Below are 18,976 nucleotides of genomic sequence, written 5' to 3' on the forward strand. Positions count from 1 at the left end.
TAATAAATACGTAACACCAGGTTTAAGCACATACATAAATACTGCCATTTCTGGACAGATTATCTTAAAGGAAATTGAAAGAAGCTTCCCTGCCCCGTAATGGGATTTTCTTATGCTGCTTCTTCAAAAGCAAACAAGCCATCCGATGGTATGTAGGAAATTTGGACAAATTCCTGGGTCTTGTTCTACAATAGGTTGTCCAAATTAAGTAACGAAATTTCTACCTCTGGAGATTATACTTGCATACATGTACATGTACATACATACATACATACATACATACATATATATATATATATATATATATATATATATATATATATATATATATATATATATATATATATATGAATATATACAGTACATATACATTCAGGTGTTCTTTACAATGTTGCTACCATTTCACATGACAGAAGGTTCCAAATAGAAAATAGAAAAAGCAAAACAAACCACGGTATTTTAAGAAAAAGTCTCTCTCTCTCTCTCTACATTAAACTATCCAAACTATCTTCGACCGTCCTCAGGAATATCTAAAACATTTTTTTACATTTACAGATGATAATTCAGTCGTTTTCAACAGGATACCCATTTACCTTCCTTCGGTCCTGCAAATTCTCTTCAAGACTGGGCTAGTAACAAGGAAGATGTTCGGTAGACTCTCTCTCTCTCTCTCTCTCTCCATTAAACTGTTGTTTGTCTGCAATACAAACTGCAATATAATACGCCACGACTTATCAAATACCCTTACAACAAGAACATACTCCTTACCCCCACCTCTCTCTCTCTCTCTCTCTCTCTCTCTCTCTCTCTCTCTTCGGGGGAAGTGACCCAAATTATATTTCCTTCCCAAACCTAAAACAGAAAACCTAAGTCTTCTTCATTCTCAATTACCCTTCATAAGTCTTTTCAAAAACTGAAACAAAAGCATGCTCTCTCTCTCTCTCTCTCTCTCTCTCTCTCTCTCTCTCTCTCTCTCTCTCTCTCTCTCTCTTCAAGCTGACACGGGAGGTTCCTCTTAATTAAATTTGTCACTTCCACCTCACCGAGTTACAAGAGACAAGTTAATTCCAAGCTAGACCTTTTCCTGCTCTCTTTCCTTCCTCGCATTTGCCGAGCTGTCACTCATTCCTGCATGTGTATTACGTTAAGGAGAGAGAGTTAAAAACATTCTCTCTCTCTCTCTCTCTCTCTCTCTCTCTCTCTCTCTCTCTCTCTCTCTCTCAGTGAAGTCGTAGCACTGCTGACTCTCAGCCGAGGCAACCCGAGTAGATTTCATAGAGGAAAAATGTGGGAGCGTTTTCTTGGACATGTATACCTCTGTGAATTCTGTTAATTAGTGATTTGGGTCTTGAGAGAGAGAGAGAGAGAGAGAGAGAGAGAGAGAGAGAGAGAGAGAGAGAGAGAGAGAGAGAGAGAAACCTACTTTTGTTTCAGTTTTTTAAAAGACTTATGAAGTGTAATTGAGAAGAGACTTAGGTGTTCGGTTTTAGTTTTGGGGAGGAAATAGTATTTTAGAGAGAGAGAGAGAGAGAGAGAGAGAGAGAGAGAGAGAGAGAGAGAGAAAACCTACTTTTGTTTCAGTTTTTGAAAAGACTTATGAAGTGTAACTAAGAAGAAGAGACTTGGGTGTTCGGTTTTAGTTTTGGGAAGGAAATATTTGAGAGAGAGAGAGAGAGAGAGAGAGAGAGAGAGAGAGAGAGAGAGAGAGAGAGAGAGAGAGAGAGAGAGAGAGAGAGAGAGATTAAAATAAATACCATCAAATCATTAAAAAATGGAATGAAACAATTCGTTAAATAATGTCTTTTGATGCTGGGTGCAAATTATATACGTATTGTATGTAGAAGCATTTTGTAAGTTAATTTAGTTGGTTATGATACACATACATTGTGTTGGTAAATACGGCAGCTGATCCCACGACTGACAAGTGACATATATACATGAATGCACACATATATATGTACAGGTATACATTAGTGTATATATATACATATAATATATATATACAGTATATATATAAAATATTCGTTAACCACTTTCTCGTTGATATTTAACGTTACACAATTCCTTCGCTACTCATTTTTACTAGCAGCCATCGGTATACGTTTCGTTGGCCATGTTCGTTATGTCTATCGTGAAGTCTTCGTTAACCATTTTCGTTAAAAACTGCTTTCAAAAACTATATCCATTGCCTTTTTTTTTTCTAAATGCGTCTTCGGTAACTCTTCTGCGCTGACTTGACACATCTTTTTGTTACCTTCGTTGACCCATTTTTTATGAACGACTTTCGTTAAACGAAATCCTCGTTAACCCTTTCAGTTACCAGCGGTCCTTAGCAGACGTCATCTACATCTAATCTCGCTTCATCGACCGACAGATAACATTAACGGTTGATTACAGATAGACAGTACTAATGGTTGATTACAGAGTGCCAGAGAATGAGGGTGGAGTGGGGGAGGGTAGGGGAGAGGACGAGAGTGGGGGGGGAGACTGCGTTGCTAATCAATACGGAGTCCACGAAATCAAGAATGATAACTGCCAGCAGTTAAAAGGCAACATTTCTATCAAGAAGAATCGGAACATATGAAAAGGTACATCAACAATATAAATACTGATATTTTCTCGTCTTCGAAATAAATACTAGACAGTGTTTATCTTTCCCGTTACAATAACGTTGATAAATGTTTGCCAACCATTTACAGGGCACAGGCCATTTTATCTAAAACTTTACCTCGTTCTCCTTTTTCGTAAATAATTTTCACAAATTTCAAAATTAATAAACAGATGGCATTTTTCGTACCCGTTATAAATACTGCTGGTAAAATGTTTGCAAAAGATTTAACCGTATTGGTTCATCCATTTCACACACGTGCGATATCTCTCTCTCTCTCTCTGGGAAAAATGTCAACTTTCTTTAAATATCACATAATTTTTGTCATCATTTACCTTCTTTGAAGTTACCAACACTAAATTCAAAACTTGTCATGCACCACATGCCGTGATAATGCTGACAAAAGGTGGCCCCTTCTATTGGGCACATGGGACCTTTGACTTCAAGAGTACTCACTGAAGAGACAATAAAGCTTAGAATTGGCCATGAAATTAAAATGAAACTCCCTCAGAAGCTGACACACAAAATCAGCCTAGTAATAGAACAGAAATGATTACGTATTTGAGGGGGAATCGATCATAATCTGGATTATTAGGGAAATAATATTCAAAAGTGGCCATGTACCCAATGAATGGTACATAAATGAGGGGAAGTATTATACAACACTCAGAAAAGGGTCTCTACTAAAGGAACAGAACTCTGAAAAGGGCGCGATTTCAGGAAAATCACAAGGAATGGGCAAGTCCAATATAAAATAAAAAAGCACTCGAGGTGGAAACGTGCAGAAAATTAACAGAAATGCGCATGTACCAAAGAAACAAACTTGAGGAGGGAACATGTCAGTAAAAATTTTGACAGGAGAAAATTCTCAATGATCATAGTTACTGAAACAGCTGCAATTCTCAAACACTATTTATATTCCGATCTTCTTACTCTCCTAAAGACTACGAAAGGTAATATAATTCAGTTTGATTTTTACCTAATTCACGCTAATAAACTGCAAACGATTACTTAACCCAATATCTTTCACTCTCTCTCTCAATCTAAAACAGAAGGTACTTGAAAACACACCAAAATTCTTTATTTAAAACCATAAACTTTGATCACTATGTTCCTTCCACTCACTCTCTCTCTCTCTCCAATGGAGAAAGCAGTAAAAGTCAGCTTTAAGCTTTATGTAGCATATCTCCTTCCACCAGCCAATATAATCACCTAATCCTAATTATCAAAAAAGGTCCGTGCGTAGGTCCCTCAACCCACATCAGGCTAAGTGACTATTCTTTGGGGAACCATTCTTTCTCACACGTATCCTCTCTCTCTCTCTTTCTTTCCTCGTCCCACTTATCACATACTTTCGATGCAGAGAATAGAGCTTCTATAAATAGCACGCACGCACACAAACAAACACACATGCATACATACTTACAATATACATTATATAATATATATGTGTGTGTGTATATATATATATATATATATATATATATATGTATGTATATATATACAGTATATATATATATATATATATATATATATATATATATATATATATATATATATATATATATTGAGAGAGAGAGAGAGAGAGAGAGAGAAGAGAGAGAGAGAGAGAGAGAGAGAGAGAGAGAGAGAATCCTTCTTTAACCAATACATAATTATGCAGCTAATGGGTTTTTTCATTAGGAAATTGAGAGAGAGAGAGAGAGAGAGAGAGAGAGAGAGAGAGAGAGAGAGAGAGAGAGAGAGAGAGAGAGAGCAAAACAATGCATCAATGCTAACCAACTCATAACGCCATTAACCCCCTTTCTCATAAACGCCATCACCATTAACCGAGGCGATTAGCCTTTTTTTTCCCCCAAGCGGGAGAAATTAATCCCCTCATGTACCGTCACCGCCTTTTGTGTACCGTGAATGAATATTGACTAGATCTTCGGTAAATGAGTACACACTAAATCCGATTCTTCTTCGGCCCCCAACGGTAATTTATAGCGCTTCTACCGGATGGGAAACGGATTGGAGCCATTACTGTTTGTTTTATGAGACGCTTCGGTTTCGTGATTATCATCAAATGAGGGATCTGTGTTTAATTATGCAGTGATAATCAACTGACCTTTAATTATGTAGTGATAATCTACTGACCTTTATGTAATGATCATCTGCTGACCTATAATTATGTAATGATAATCTACTGACCTTTATGTAGCATTACTATACTGACCTTTAATTATGTAATGATAATCTACTGGCTTTTATGTAGCATTAATATACTGACCTTTAATTATGCAGTGATAGTGTACTGACCTTTAATTATGTAAGTGACAATCTATCATTCAATATAATCGGTTTTCAATTTGGGGTTGTTTATTTATTCATTGAAAGCTAATAATGTCAATAATTCTACTCTGAAATAATTCAATTTTTCATTGAATGAATCATTGTAAATAAAAAGTTATTATTCAATAATAACATAGTAAGTTTTCATTTTGGGCGTGTTTAATTATTCATTGAAAACTAATGACAATAAAAATTCTACACTGAAATCATTCATTTCCTCACTGAATGAAGACTTCATTATAAGAGCTATCATTCAATACAAAAATTTCTATTAATAGTCGAGCAATAGTAAGTTTTTATTTTGTTTTTGTTTACTTATTCACTACAAATTAATATAAAAAATTTTACAATGAGATAATTCACTTTTTCAGTGAATGACGCCTTTACCGAAAAAGTTATCATTCAATAAGAACGTTTTTATTATTATAATGTCAAGCAACAGTAAGTTTTAATATTGGGTTTGTTTATTTTGTTTATTTTAACTGAAAACTAACAACAACAACAACTAATTCTAAACTGAAATCGTTCATTTTCTCACTGAATGAACCATTATATAAAATGTTATTTCAATTTTTTATTCAGTCAAGAAGTGATAATTTTGGCTTTGTTGCTTATTCAATAAAACTAATAACAATAATTCTAAACTGAAATCATTCATTTTCTCACTGAATGAACCTTATATAAAAAGTTATAATTCAATGAAAACACTTTTATCATTATATAGTAAAAAAATATTAAGTTTTTATTTTAGCTTTGTTGCTTTATTCACTGAAAACTAATAACAACAATAACTCTACACTGACATCATTCATTTCCTCATTGAATGAACCATTATACAAATAGTTATCATTCAATACAAAGTTTTGTCATTATACAGTCAAGCACTAATAAGTCTATCACTGACCTAGCCAGAACTACCAAACAAACGTCGCAACACTTGATCAAGCTTTTAAAGTTTTTTCTTATAATTAAAACAATCCACTTTATCTTAAAATGAAGCCTCGTTGATCGTTGCATTTTATCAATCAACAGAAAAAGCCCTTATTAATAAAATGTCAAACTAAGTCTTTATAAATATAAAAGCCTCTTTTACCAGTGCACATAGTAAGCGTTTAATCAATTAGCTCAAGTTCATATTTAAAAATGCAGCTCCTTTTTATTTACAACTATAACTAGCGTTTATCAATAAAAATAAATCCTCTTATACAGTAAGACATTTTTATCAACGGACAAAAGTAGCGTCCAACAACAGAAAAATCCATTTTTATCAATAACCAAAATATGTTTTCAACGATTTAAAGGATATATTTATCAATAAAACGAACCAGGTTATTGAAATGAAAAGGAACACCATTTTATCAATAAACTGAACTCCGCGTTTATAAAAAAAAAAAACTTTATCTAAACCAAAACCGTTTTTACCAATGAACTTAATCCGTGCATATTGGTAAAACCCAACCGATATTATCAATAAAAAGCTCTGGTTTATCATTAAAAAAATTCCTTTGATTTATCATTAAAAAAAACCTTTCCTTATCACCAAATAAAGTCGATTTTACCAAACTTAAGACAATATTTTCCGCATTTTAGAATATAATGCTTATTCTTAAATACAACCTCAAGTTTGTATAAGTAAAACATAGAGTCTTCCTTTACAAAAGAGAGAGAGAGAGAGAGAGAGAGAGAGAGAGAGAGAGAGAGAGAGAGAGAGAGAGAGAGAGAGAGAGAGAGAGAGAGAGAGAGAGAGAGAGAGTGTGTAATGGTTATTATAAAATAAAAAACTCAAATTTGTATACGTAATAAATACAGTCTTCCTCCACTGGTTCAGTGTGTGTGTGTGTGTGTGAGAGAGAGAGAGAGAGAGAGAGAGAGAGAGAGAGAGAGAGAGAGAGAGAGAGAGAGAGAGAGAGAGAGAGAGAGAGAGAGTAATGGTTATGAAAAAATAAATCAAATTTGTATACGCAACAAATCCAGTCTTCCTTCACTAGTTCAGAGAGAGAGAGAGAGAGAGAGAGAGAGAGAGAGAGAGAGAGAGAGAGAGAGAGAGAGAGAGAGAGAGAGAGAGAGGACACGTGCATGATCCCCTTCGTGAACCTTGAAAAGTGCAACCCCGTACAAAGTCTCTAAAAAGGGGCGAAGAGACGGAAGACTTACCAATTCATTTCTCTTCACACCCTTTCTCCACTTTCCCTCGCTGTCAGAGAGAGAGAGAGAGAGAGAGAGAGAGAGAGAGAGAGAGAGAGAGAGAGAGAGAGAGCGCTATTCTGTTCACGAGGCGCTGTGTTTCAAACAGAATTGAACATCATGAAAATGGACACGCCTGAGAGAGAGAGAGAGAGAGAGAGAGAGAGAGAGAGAGAGAGAGAGAGAGAGAGAGAGCTAATCACTAAACTATTCTCTTTTTTTTTCTCTCTCTATAACAATCTCCTTGAATATCCATGGGACAGGGTGTGGGGTTAGCAGCCTCACTCAATTAAACCCAACTGAAGACCTTAAGGGTAATACCTAGCTCTACCCCATCTACGAGAGAGAGAGAGAGAGAGAGAAGAGTAAAATGAAGCACACATCCCCTTGCCCAGAAGGCTTTGTCACCCGTCACCTTATAAAGCTTCCTTGCGCGCCCACATAAAACCCACTGGCCCACCCACCCACCCCCTCCCTTTCACCCTCCGCCCCCAACCCAACGCCCATCTTTCCGAGCAACCATTTCGGTATTCTTTTCTTTTATTACTCTCCCTCCCAGGGGATAATCCTTTCCTTCCTCTTCTGTACTTCCATATGAATATAAAAATCCCTTCGTATTTCAAAAATGAGAGAGAGAGAGAGAGAGAGAGAGAGAGAGAGAGAGAGAGAGAGAGAGAGAGAAGAGAGAGAGAGAGAGAGAGAGAGAATAATTCGAAGTAAAGCGCTTACAACAGGATTACTTTCAGTGATGTAATATGCACGAAATCGGAAACATTCATTATACTATTCTATTATTTGTAATTCATTAAAAAATTTATTCGTTCACTAACTAAATTGTCTGCTTATTTAACCTACACTATAAATTAACGCCAACGCAGATACGTGCGTTATTTCCCTCGTTTATGATAAAAATTTATGTGACATTTATATCTCCCATGTTCTGTAACTTTTTGATAACTAAAGTTCATATCATATTTTCTCGTCCATGGCCTCTCTTACTTCATAAATTGCCTTTTGACCCGACGAAAAAGATGAAAGGAATTGAATACAATGTCTTTCGAGAAAAAAAAAAAAGTTCTTGTGTCACAAACATTTTGCAGCTCTGATGTTGAAATGTTTCTCAAATCCTCTTCAGTAACGTTGCTGGGAACGATTCATATAAACATTAATTAATTGGGGCTTTTTCTAAACGTTCCTGCCTTCGCTGTAAAGAAAAACTCCTCGAAGTCTGTGGGAATGTATTTTGCATTTTGGAATAAACTAGAATTGGAATACAAAATTTAGGCCAAAGGATAAGTGCTGAGGCCTACGAGGTCATTCAGCGTTGAAAAGGAAACTGAGGCGAATGAGACTTTTAAAAGGTGTAACCGGAGGAAAATCTCGCAGTTGCACTATGAAACAATTGTTAGGAGTGGGTGGAAGGTAATACGGGAGGAAGATAATATGAACGAAGGTACAGTAAATTTTGGAAATGAAAACGTTTCAGGGATAATTTAGGTTAAATGTTTCTCGAGACTTAGTTTTTAGACGTTGCATGACTTTTTTAAAAGGGGTTTTATCCAGTTTAAAAATATAATGAACCTTCCCTAACAATGGGATATTTAAAGTTAAATACTTCTCTAGACCAGTGTTTGCCAAAGGAACTCGCAAGCAATGTTATATAAAAAGAAAAAGGCGGAAGGGTAATTTAAATACGGCAGTTAGGCCTACGAAGAGTTGGTGCTCGCGAGCACGATATTAACAACTTCAAAAGAGCACTGCCAGGCCGTCAAACAGCACAGAGTTTCTGGCGAGCACCAGGTTGGGAACCCGTGCTCTAGACTTTGCGTTTAAACGTTTCTTAATTCTTTCAAAGAGCGGTTTATCCAGTTTAAAAGTTCACTGATTCTTCCCTTACCAGTGTTGTGTAAACGTCTTTAGAACCGTTTCTCGTCTATTATTTTGAGAAGTGGGTCACATACCTTACACTGACCTGTTTTTGATTCTGTAAAATCTTTCTGTTGATTTCAGGACTATCTCTTGAGGTAAGCCTTGTTTCCTCGCCTCTCAAAACGCAATACCTTCTCCCAAGCGCACAGGTTAGAATCCACAAAAACCTCCAGATTTTCATCAAAAGTTCATGTGAAAAGACTCTCTCTCTCTCTCTCTCTCTCCGAACGCAGCTTAGGACTGCATTATAATTCCGCTATTGTTTGGGTACTATATACCAACAGGTGTACATAACATAGGTACGATGTACTGACAGGTATACCTACATGGGTACGATGTACTAACAAGTGTGAATACATGGGTACGATGTACCAACAGATGTACATACGTCGATCCGATGTACTAACGTGTATATACAAAGGTATGATGTACTAACAGGTGTACATGCACATCCATGGGAAAGATGTACTGCCAAGGGTACATACATCAGCACGATGTAGGATAATAAGAGGTGTATATACATGGGTCCAATGTACTAACATGTGTACATACGTGGGTAAGATGTACTAACAGGTGTACATATGAACTCGCTTTGCCTGAATGCGTTATTTTGAGAGCGGATGAGACCAGTAGTCGTAACATTAACTTCAATGTAAACACCAGAACTAACAATAACAATATTGGCAGGATTCAGATTTGGTTCCATATATCTTAGAGTACCGTAAGTGGCTTGAAGTGTTTCTGGAAATAATAATAATAATAATAATAATAATAATAATAATAATAATAATAATAATAATAATAATAATAATGAAATATAAAATTTCCCCTAAAATGAAGTGTAGAAGATTACTGGTAAAATTTATAACCGTCTTTTGTATTACATACTCTGAACAATAACTAATAATAATAATAATAATAATAATAATAATAATAATAATAATAATAATAATGCAAAACAAAATTGCTCTTCAAAAGAAGTGCTGAGGATTACTGCTAAAATTTATAACAAAAGTTTTTTAATAACAAATATTTCGAAAAATCGTCCAATGAATAATAATAATAATAATAATAATAATAATAACAACAAACAAACCACATCCTAGGAGACTTACATCTCTGACCAATGAGACACCAGATCAAACTAAATATTCAGCCACATAAAGCCTCGAATAATAATAATAATAATAATAATAATAATAATAATAATAATACGGCAACTCAGATCTGGATAATAACAACAGTGTCAACAAGACGGAAAACGCGTATCATCAGCACTGACGAGTACGAACGTGTATAATACACACGAAGGAATTGTGGTGCAGTATAAACACTCCGAGTCATTCTGTGCACGTAAGTGACAGGAGGTCCCTGTGGGATTGCGGCGCCCTTGATGGCTGCTGCCTGCGCAAAGAAACAGGGCGGCGATACAGCTCTCCTCCTGAAGGAGGGTAGGGTTGGGGGGGGGGGGATCTAGCTTATTATCTCGTTACACTCAAAGGCTTTTACAAAACGAAGGCGGTGCTGTTAGTATTATTATAGGCGTTGCTTTTATAATAATAATAATAATAATAATAATAATAATAATAATAATAATAATAATAATATTCAATATTATGTTGCTTGGCTTCAGCGAGTCATATCTTTTTATTTATATCAAATTCGATTCGAATATGAGGGCTTTTACTCAAAAATATTTTTGATATACGGCACTTATTTCACCCAAAGCCGCATAATTTTGACATAGCGAATTATGTACCTGGCAGTTAGATCACTAGGGCGGATTGTATTCAGGGTGGACACAGCTTACGTCCAGCAGCTTAATTCCAAAACAATGAATGTTGTGTACTGGAGGGTGCCACCCCTCAAATTATAAAGGCATACACACACACACACACACACACACACACACACACACACACACATATATATATATATATATATATATATATATATATATATATATATATATATATATATATATATAATATAAAAATACTGAAACGAAATTCCATTACCTATTTATCAACGGCAGCACACAGTTAAAATTTATGATGGCAAACCGCAGAGTTTAACATTCCAGGCCGATCCTATTCAAAATGGTTCCTCTCAACAATTTTTTTTAAATATTCGAGAATAATAGCGAATTTACCATTATTCAACGTGTGGCATCGTAGACGAAATAGATATAATGAACATTAACAAAACAACATACACTACCGAAACAAGTAATTTGGTGTTAGTAAAAGTACATATTAGTAACTAAAGACAAAATCAGCAAACAGACGAAATAAGTCCGTAAATATCAAAATTCGGGCACATTTCAGTTTAAACCTTTTTCTCTCTACCTTCTACCTTATACCGATGACTCCTTACCTTTCCCACCATGAGCGCTTACAATTCCACCTGTTTATATCCAACCCTTGTACTGATACACCTACTGAGATACACTTACCTACAACCCGTTCACCAACACCCCCAAGGTGTTCAGATTCTGAACACCACTCTCCCCCTATCTGTACCCTTTACTATATATTATACTGCTGCCTTGGTTTCCGAACTCGATGTACGCCCTTACATCTTCTCCTACCCCTGATTCTTCCTCTCCTACACCTTCCATATCTTCACTTCGTTCCCTGTCCCACTCCCTTGTACTTCGAGCCTCTTCTTCCTTCCCTCTTCACCCATGATGGCAGAAGCCAATCACCAGATTCTCACAAAAAAAAAAAAAAAACTCTTCAAACGCGTGGATCTGCCCTCGCATTCAACCCCTGTTGCTGTCAACCATCCCTTCTACGCCCCTACTAGATCAGCTATTACTCCCAATCTTTCTTTGTGTGTGTGTGTGTGTGTGTGTGTGTGTGTGTGTGTGTGTGTGTGTGTGTGTGTGTGTGTGTGTGTGTGTGTGTGTGTGTGAGATTACATAAAATCGTTCCTTCGTAACATTGAAAAAAGTTAAAGTAAATTTTGTCAAACACGTTTTATATATATATATATATATATATATATATATATATATATATATATATATATATATATATATATATATATATATATATATATATATATATATATATATATATATATATATATATATATATATATATATATATATATATATATATATATATTATATACATACAAAACGGGCCTCCCAACAACACACACACATTATATATATTCAACACTCCCTTTTATATTCGTTTCTTCATCTAAGCCTCATGATCTAAATTACTTTTCTCTTAAAAAAAAAAAAAAAAACTGTCAACCGGCTGCGATTGTCTCCGTTTCCTCCTAAGTGAAATGAAAACTTTTCCCTGGCCGTAACACAACTACAGACCCCAATTCTTGGCACGGGAGGGCGGCCCTTCCTTCTCCGTTAGTCGGTCGGATAGTTGGCCTGTCGGTCGGTAGGATATTCGGTAGGATAGTTGGTCTGTCGGTCGGTCGGATAGTCGGTCGGTCGGTAGGATATTCGGTAGGTTGGTCGGTAGGATAGCTGGTCTGTCGGTCGGATTGTCGTTAGGTCGGTCGGATAGTCGGTCTGTCAGATAGTCAGTACGTCGGTCTGTCGGTCGGTAGGATAGTCGGTTTGTCGATCGGATAGTCGTTAGGTCGGTCGGATAGTCAGTAGGTCGGTTAGTCAGTAGGTCGGTCTGTCGGATAGTCGGTAAGTCGATCTGTCCGTCGGTCGGTCGGTCGGATAGTCGGTATGTCGGATAGTCAGTAGATCAGTCGGATAGTCGGTAAGTCGGATAGTCAGTAGATCAGTAGGATAGTCGGTAAGTCGGTCTGTCCGTCGGTCGGTCGGATAGTCGGTGTGTCGGATAGTCAGAAGGTCGGGCGGTCGGTCGGATAGTCAGTAGGTCAGTCTGTCGGTCGGATAGTCGGGCTGTCGGACAGTCGGTAAGTCGGCCTGTCGGTTCGTTCGATAGGGCTCAAACAAGAGGTCACGAGGGGATGTGTTGGAACAGCAGGAAAAAAAAAAAAATGAGGCCGGTACAAGTGGCATTTAAAAAAAAAAAAAAGTGGCCAAGAGGAAGGAAAGAAGTAAGAAGACCCAGTAAAAAAAAAAAAAAATAAAAAAAGGCAGAGCCGGACGAAGACAAAAGGACGGCGCATTTACATCGGGAATGGATGTCGAGATGATGGCTGAGAAAATAGGGCAGACGCTACCATCATTAGCTGAACAATACGTCGTCCTCGACCTGAGTATCTCGAGGACGAGCCTCGAGTCATGAGGCCGAAAGTGGGTTGACCTTTGCCCTTTTAAATCCCCCACCCCCCCTTACAGACACAGACAGACACACACATACACAACCCTTATCCTTCAGGACCAATTAACTGGGGGAGCACTCGACGCTTTTTGTCTAATGACTCGAAGGTAAACAATACGCTTGCTTGCTTGCTTGAGGATCGAAACTACTTGCTGGTCATGGACCTTAGAAATATTTTGTGCTTTATCTTTTTTTTTTTATTTAAATATGGATATCCTTATTATCCTTCTAAAACAATTAACCCAAGGGCTTTCTTCCCGATTTCATTCTCGCAATTTCTTTGAAGCTTATTTAATACGTTAACTTCAACTAAAATTAAATCAACTTCCTGCTTGGAATTAGATAACCTCAGGTCATAACAGGAGAAATGAAAACCTATATGCTTTTACTATCCAAGCTATCCTTATATATCTGTGTCAATTACTTAGTAAATATCCTTTCCAAGTTATCCGGGAATTAGGAGAAACATAGACACTTATAAATTACACTGACCAGTGCTTAAAGAAATATATATGAACTACATCAAACTAAATCAACAACACATCATTTCGAGTACCTCCTATAAGAACATCATTTTCAAAATATACAAAATAAAAGATAGGCAAGTATGCATGTATGTATGCATATAATGTACATTACATGAATAATAATATTATACGTATATACTATATACATAATGTATCGAAACTCAAAGATAACCAACACTCCTCAACAAACGAAGTCACTATTTCCATGGGAACAAAACTGAAAACACCCACCACTTGATACAACCTCTGAACAGACCAGCGTTTCATCAAAACATCTAAATACGTCAAGGTCCATCCTAAAAATTACAATCCACATTTATAATTAAAACAAAATTAATATGTTTTTGATTGCGTCTTCAAAACTATCTACTTTAAAAGCGACCCGAAAAAGCAATTCACTACCTGATTAAAAAGGCGCAGAGAGAGAGAGAGAGAGAGAGAGAGAGAGAGAGAGAGAGAGAGAGAGAGAGAGAGAATTATGATGAATGATGTATGGAATGGCAGAGAGAGAGAGAGAGAGAGAGAGAGAGAGAGAGAGAGAGAGAGAGAGAGAGAGAGAGAGAGATTATGATGAATGATGTATGGAATGGCGGTGAAGATGGGGGTTGGAAAAGGAGGGGGAATGAGGGGGGGATTAAAATGGGAAGGGGAGGAGGCCTCCATCTGTGATTTCCTTCCAACATCAACTCATCCAGTTCATTTTTGGCCCACCTCCAAAATGGACGGCTTTGCAGTAGGTAGGGAGTAGGGAGGGGGCCATTAACGCCCCCCACCCTCCAATATCCCAATCCTTCCGAGTTATTCGTGGTGGGACCCTACTCCCCCCTCCCGTAACCCCACCCCACCCACCCCTCTTATCCTACATAACTATTTTCCATTTGACTTTGTTATATTTCCAATTCCATTCTATCTAACTTTTTCTATAACTTCTAACAAGAGTTTTCTTTATTATTCAATCTCCTATTTATTTTATTTTCACAGTTATTTTCTTCCTTTGTTATTTTCAATATCATCAAACTGCCTTTTGACACCGTTTGATGGTTATTTCACAATCATTATAACTATTAATTTCGTTCTCTTTACTTACTCTCTTCATTACAAAATGGTATTCCCTCGTTCTTTCGTTTTCCTATGCTATTCCAGCATGAATTTCTCCAGCCGAATTTTTGTTATATCATTCCTTTGAATTCGTCGTCCCACTGTACTGCTTTCATCTAGTTTATCTAATTCTTCCAACGTTTATTTTTGACACCTGAAGTTAATGAAAAACGACGAACAATAAAACGATAAACTGCAAGAACACTCATAAAACCAACATTAAAAATACTCCAAATTAACCCTTCAATTACATAAATTCACGAAAAAAATCATAAACCCAACGGGAAAGTACCGCAGAAAAACGCAAGTAAAACCCACCCAAAACCATTAAAAACCCATATAAAAAAAACTCACCGGAGGGAAGAGCAAACACCCACAGTGAATTCCAAAATGGAAACAGGGCGAGACGCCTAACGGAAGGAGAGAGAGAGAGAGAGAGAGAGAGAGAGAGAGAGAGAGAGAGAGAGAGAGAGAGAGTCAAGCAACACAAGTTACAAGTTGATAATTACTACTGACATTTTAACATGAACAGTCCTGACTTAAAACTGCTAATACTCGTGTCTGTATTTATTGATAATTATTACATGACTGTCATAATACCACCACATATATATATATATATACATAAATACATATATACATACATACACCTATGGATGAAAACCCATTCATTGCCATGTGTATATTTTAGGACAAACATGCGTCAATACCACCACGCTTCGCTGCATGTGACAAAAAGCCCCAACTAGCCCTACCATACCCCACCTCGCAATTACGAAAAAGCAGAGATCAATCTGATTAATTTGCTAAAATTGATCACAACCATCAAACTACCGGGTATTTATGCGTATTAACCAGCAATTATGCGAATAAATGCCGTTATTCATAGCATGTGCATTATCGATGGTAATGGCAACATCAAAATCGTAGGGTAAACATGTCTGATACAAGTTCGTAAACACAAGCACTGAGCGTATGGTGTTTGATACAGTGCATCACTGAACGCATTTAATTATTTACGTAATCTGGCATCGCAACGATTATGGTCATATGCATGTCAAATGGATTTTCGTTTTAGGTGACTTTACAGCCTGTCTTTCATAACATAGGCAGGAAAAAACTAAATAAAAAAAAGGACAAAAAATACTTAGTAAGTTTAAAAGATTTTTCCGGCAAACTTTGTCATGCGCAGTCTATACTCGTGGCAAAATTTGAAGCTGGAGAGTTGCCAACAGCGGTAATTAAAGTGCCGTAATCGCAGCCGCTGTTAGTGTCAAATTAAAGTTGTTCAAAAGTAGCCAATGTCAGCGGTTCAATTCAGTTCACAAATTAACAAATACTGGTGGCAAGATTGAATTCGCGCAAAAGTAGCCAAAATCAGTGGTGTTACTCAATAAGCAAATAAGCCTAGCTGCTAAAACTGAATTTGCGCAACTCAGTTCACAAATAGGCATTGTCAATAAAACAGAACTGGAGCAAAAGTCACTGTTAGTAGTAAAATTCAATAAACAAATTAGCCTTGTTGCCAGGATTGAATGTGGGGAAAAGTAGCCAATGCCAGTGGTACAATTCACTTAAATAAATAAGCATTGTTCATGAAACAGAACTGGCGCAAAAGTAGCCAATATTAGTGGTAAAATTCAATAAAAAAAAAAAAAAATTAGCCATGTCGCCAAAACTGAATTCGCGAAAACAGTACTCACTGTCAGTGGTACAGCTCAATTCACAAATAAGCATTGTTAATAAAACAGAACTGGGGCAAAAGCAGCCAATGTTAGTGGTAAAATTCAATAAACAAATAAGCCTTGTTCCCCAAACTGAATTCGCGAAAAAAGTTGCCACTGTCAGTGGTACAGCTCAATTCACCAATAAGCACTGTTAATAAAACAGAACTGGGGCAAAAGTAGCCAATATTAGTGGTAAAACTCCATAAACAAATTAGACTTGTTGCAAAAATTGAATTTGCGCAACAGTTGCCACTGTCAGTGGTACAGCTTAATTCCCAAATAAGCATTGTTAATAAAACAGGACTGGAGCAAAAGTAGCCAATATTAGAGGTAAAATTCAATAAACAAATTAGACTTGTTGCAAAAATTGAATTTGCGCAAAAGTTGCCACTGCCACTGGTAGAGGTCAATTCACAAATAAGCATTGTTAATAAAACAGAACTGGGGCAAAAGTAGCCAATATTAAGAGGTAAAATTCAATAAACAAATTAGATTTGTTGCAATAATTGAATATTCACAAAAGTTGCCAATATTGGTGGTAAAATTCGAGTAACACGTGTTCGTTAGTCCAGCACTATACGAACAAACGGAACTACCAATTCTGATAATACGAACGACGTTTGCAAAGTACGACGACGAGATGGTGCAAGATGCCAAAAGCGCTCGCGCCACACTGTAATAACGAAATGAACCTCAATCGTAATCTTCCTGTCCTCCTTTGGTAGAGGACACAGAGAGCTCGTATGCGAGGAGAACACTCTCCACAAAGGCCTTTAATATTTCTAATGGACTGATGGTGGTGGAGAAGTTGGGGAAGGTACTACTATTACTTGGATAAACTAGAATACGAGGAAAGAAGAGGAGGAGGGGCAGCAGCAGCAGAAGGTTTTTCACAACTTTTTCTCCCGGCGTTCAGAAAATGTTGTTCACAGGTATTATTCTCAGACACAAAGATGGAGAGCATCCCAGGGTACGCCCGAGGTCTCATTTGGTAGGTTTTGGTTTTATGTGCCCACCTTTTTCTTCACATGAAAGTGCTTCTTGCCCGAGCTTCCCATGTGACAGAATTTTGTCTCTCCGGAAGATTAGTTTGTTCTGTAGTTTACAGTCACATCCCATTTATAAACTTCAACAATTTTATTAAGGTAAAATTTCAACAAGGTTTTTGAAACGTTCGATTTTTATCAATCGTCACCACATCCCATATTTATCTATTTACTATTCTTTTCTGATAAACCGCAATTCTTCTTCACTCATCTTCTTCATCACAGGATAATGACCAAAGCACTTGACCCAATTATCAGTGACCTTGACCTATTTTTCATAGTAATGGACCCATTTCCACATCAGAAGCAAACAATTTGCCAGCTTGTAATTTATTGCGTCGCATATCTTAAAATGCAATTATTTTACCAGTTCAATTACCTCGTAAATACATTTCCTAAAAGCCGCCATGTACACAGCATTTAAAAACTACTAGCCTATGTCTGTAAACATTTCAATCGTCACTACATCTATAAATATATCAACCAGTACACAATTGTCTGTAAATATTTTAACTACTACTGTAACTGCAAACATTCCAAACAGTAAGGTATCTGAAAATCGTTCAAGCATCCAAACAGCATCAGTAAACATTAGACTAAGAAGACTGAAGCTTCTCTTCACGAAAAAAAAAAAAAAAAAAAAAAAAAAAAAAAAAAAACTTCGCAGACTTTAACACCAAATTACAAGACGAATTCTCCAAGAATTATTGTCCTCAAGGTCAGAGCAACGAGGCTGCGTTTGCAGATACACTTCTGTCGATAGGGGCAGAGAAATTTTCTCCAGAAAGATTTGATTTAATTCATTGCACAAACTACTTATTTTTTTGGGGGGAGGAGGGGAGGAGATCTCTCAAATTCTGCACTCTCTGCCTCTCTCTCTCTCTCTCCATAACAACTTGAAATGAATGATAAATTGCAGCTGTTGATTTAATTTTAAATCTTGGCATATCTTGATATCCCTATTTTCCTCATGAAAATTTTAAGCCTAAGTTCCACAGACAACACGCGAAAAAGAACTTAATATATACGTATAGGATTTTAAAAAAACCTTTAATATGGCCATGCCTCTCTAACCTCTCCCGGTATGGAGACCGAACGCAGGCCCATCAAGCTGTGAATTTCAAGAACAAAAAGAATATGTGCCCTCTTACTAAATTATCTCACAAACAAACAAACGTGTAACCTGAAATCCCAACGATTTCATTTATAAGAAAGAATCTCCGATTAAAATAACCATGTAGAACAC

At 36.7% G+C, this 18,976-nt stretch overlaps 1 protein-coding gene across 28 annotated transcripts in view; it reads right to left on the reverse strand.

Moving 5' to 3' along the window:
* The window catches only part of sm (smooth), a 783,427-nt gene that overhangs the window by 160,941 nt on the left and 603,510 nt on the right, over positions 1–18,976 (reverse strand). The window lies entirely within an intron of this gene.

Source organism: Macrobrachium rosenbergii, chromosome 54 (assembly GCF_040412425.1).
Source record: "Macrobrachium rosenbergii isolate ZJJX-2024 chromosome 54, ASM4041242v1, whole genome shotgun sequence".
NCBI lineage: Eukaryota > Metazoa > Arthropoda > Malacostraca > Decapoda > Palaemonidae > Macrobrachium > Macrobrachium rosenbergii.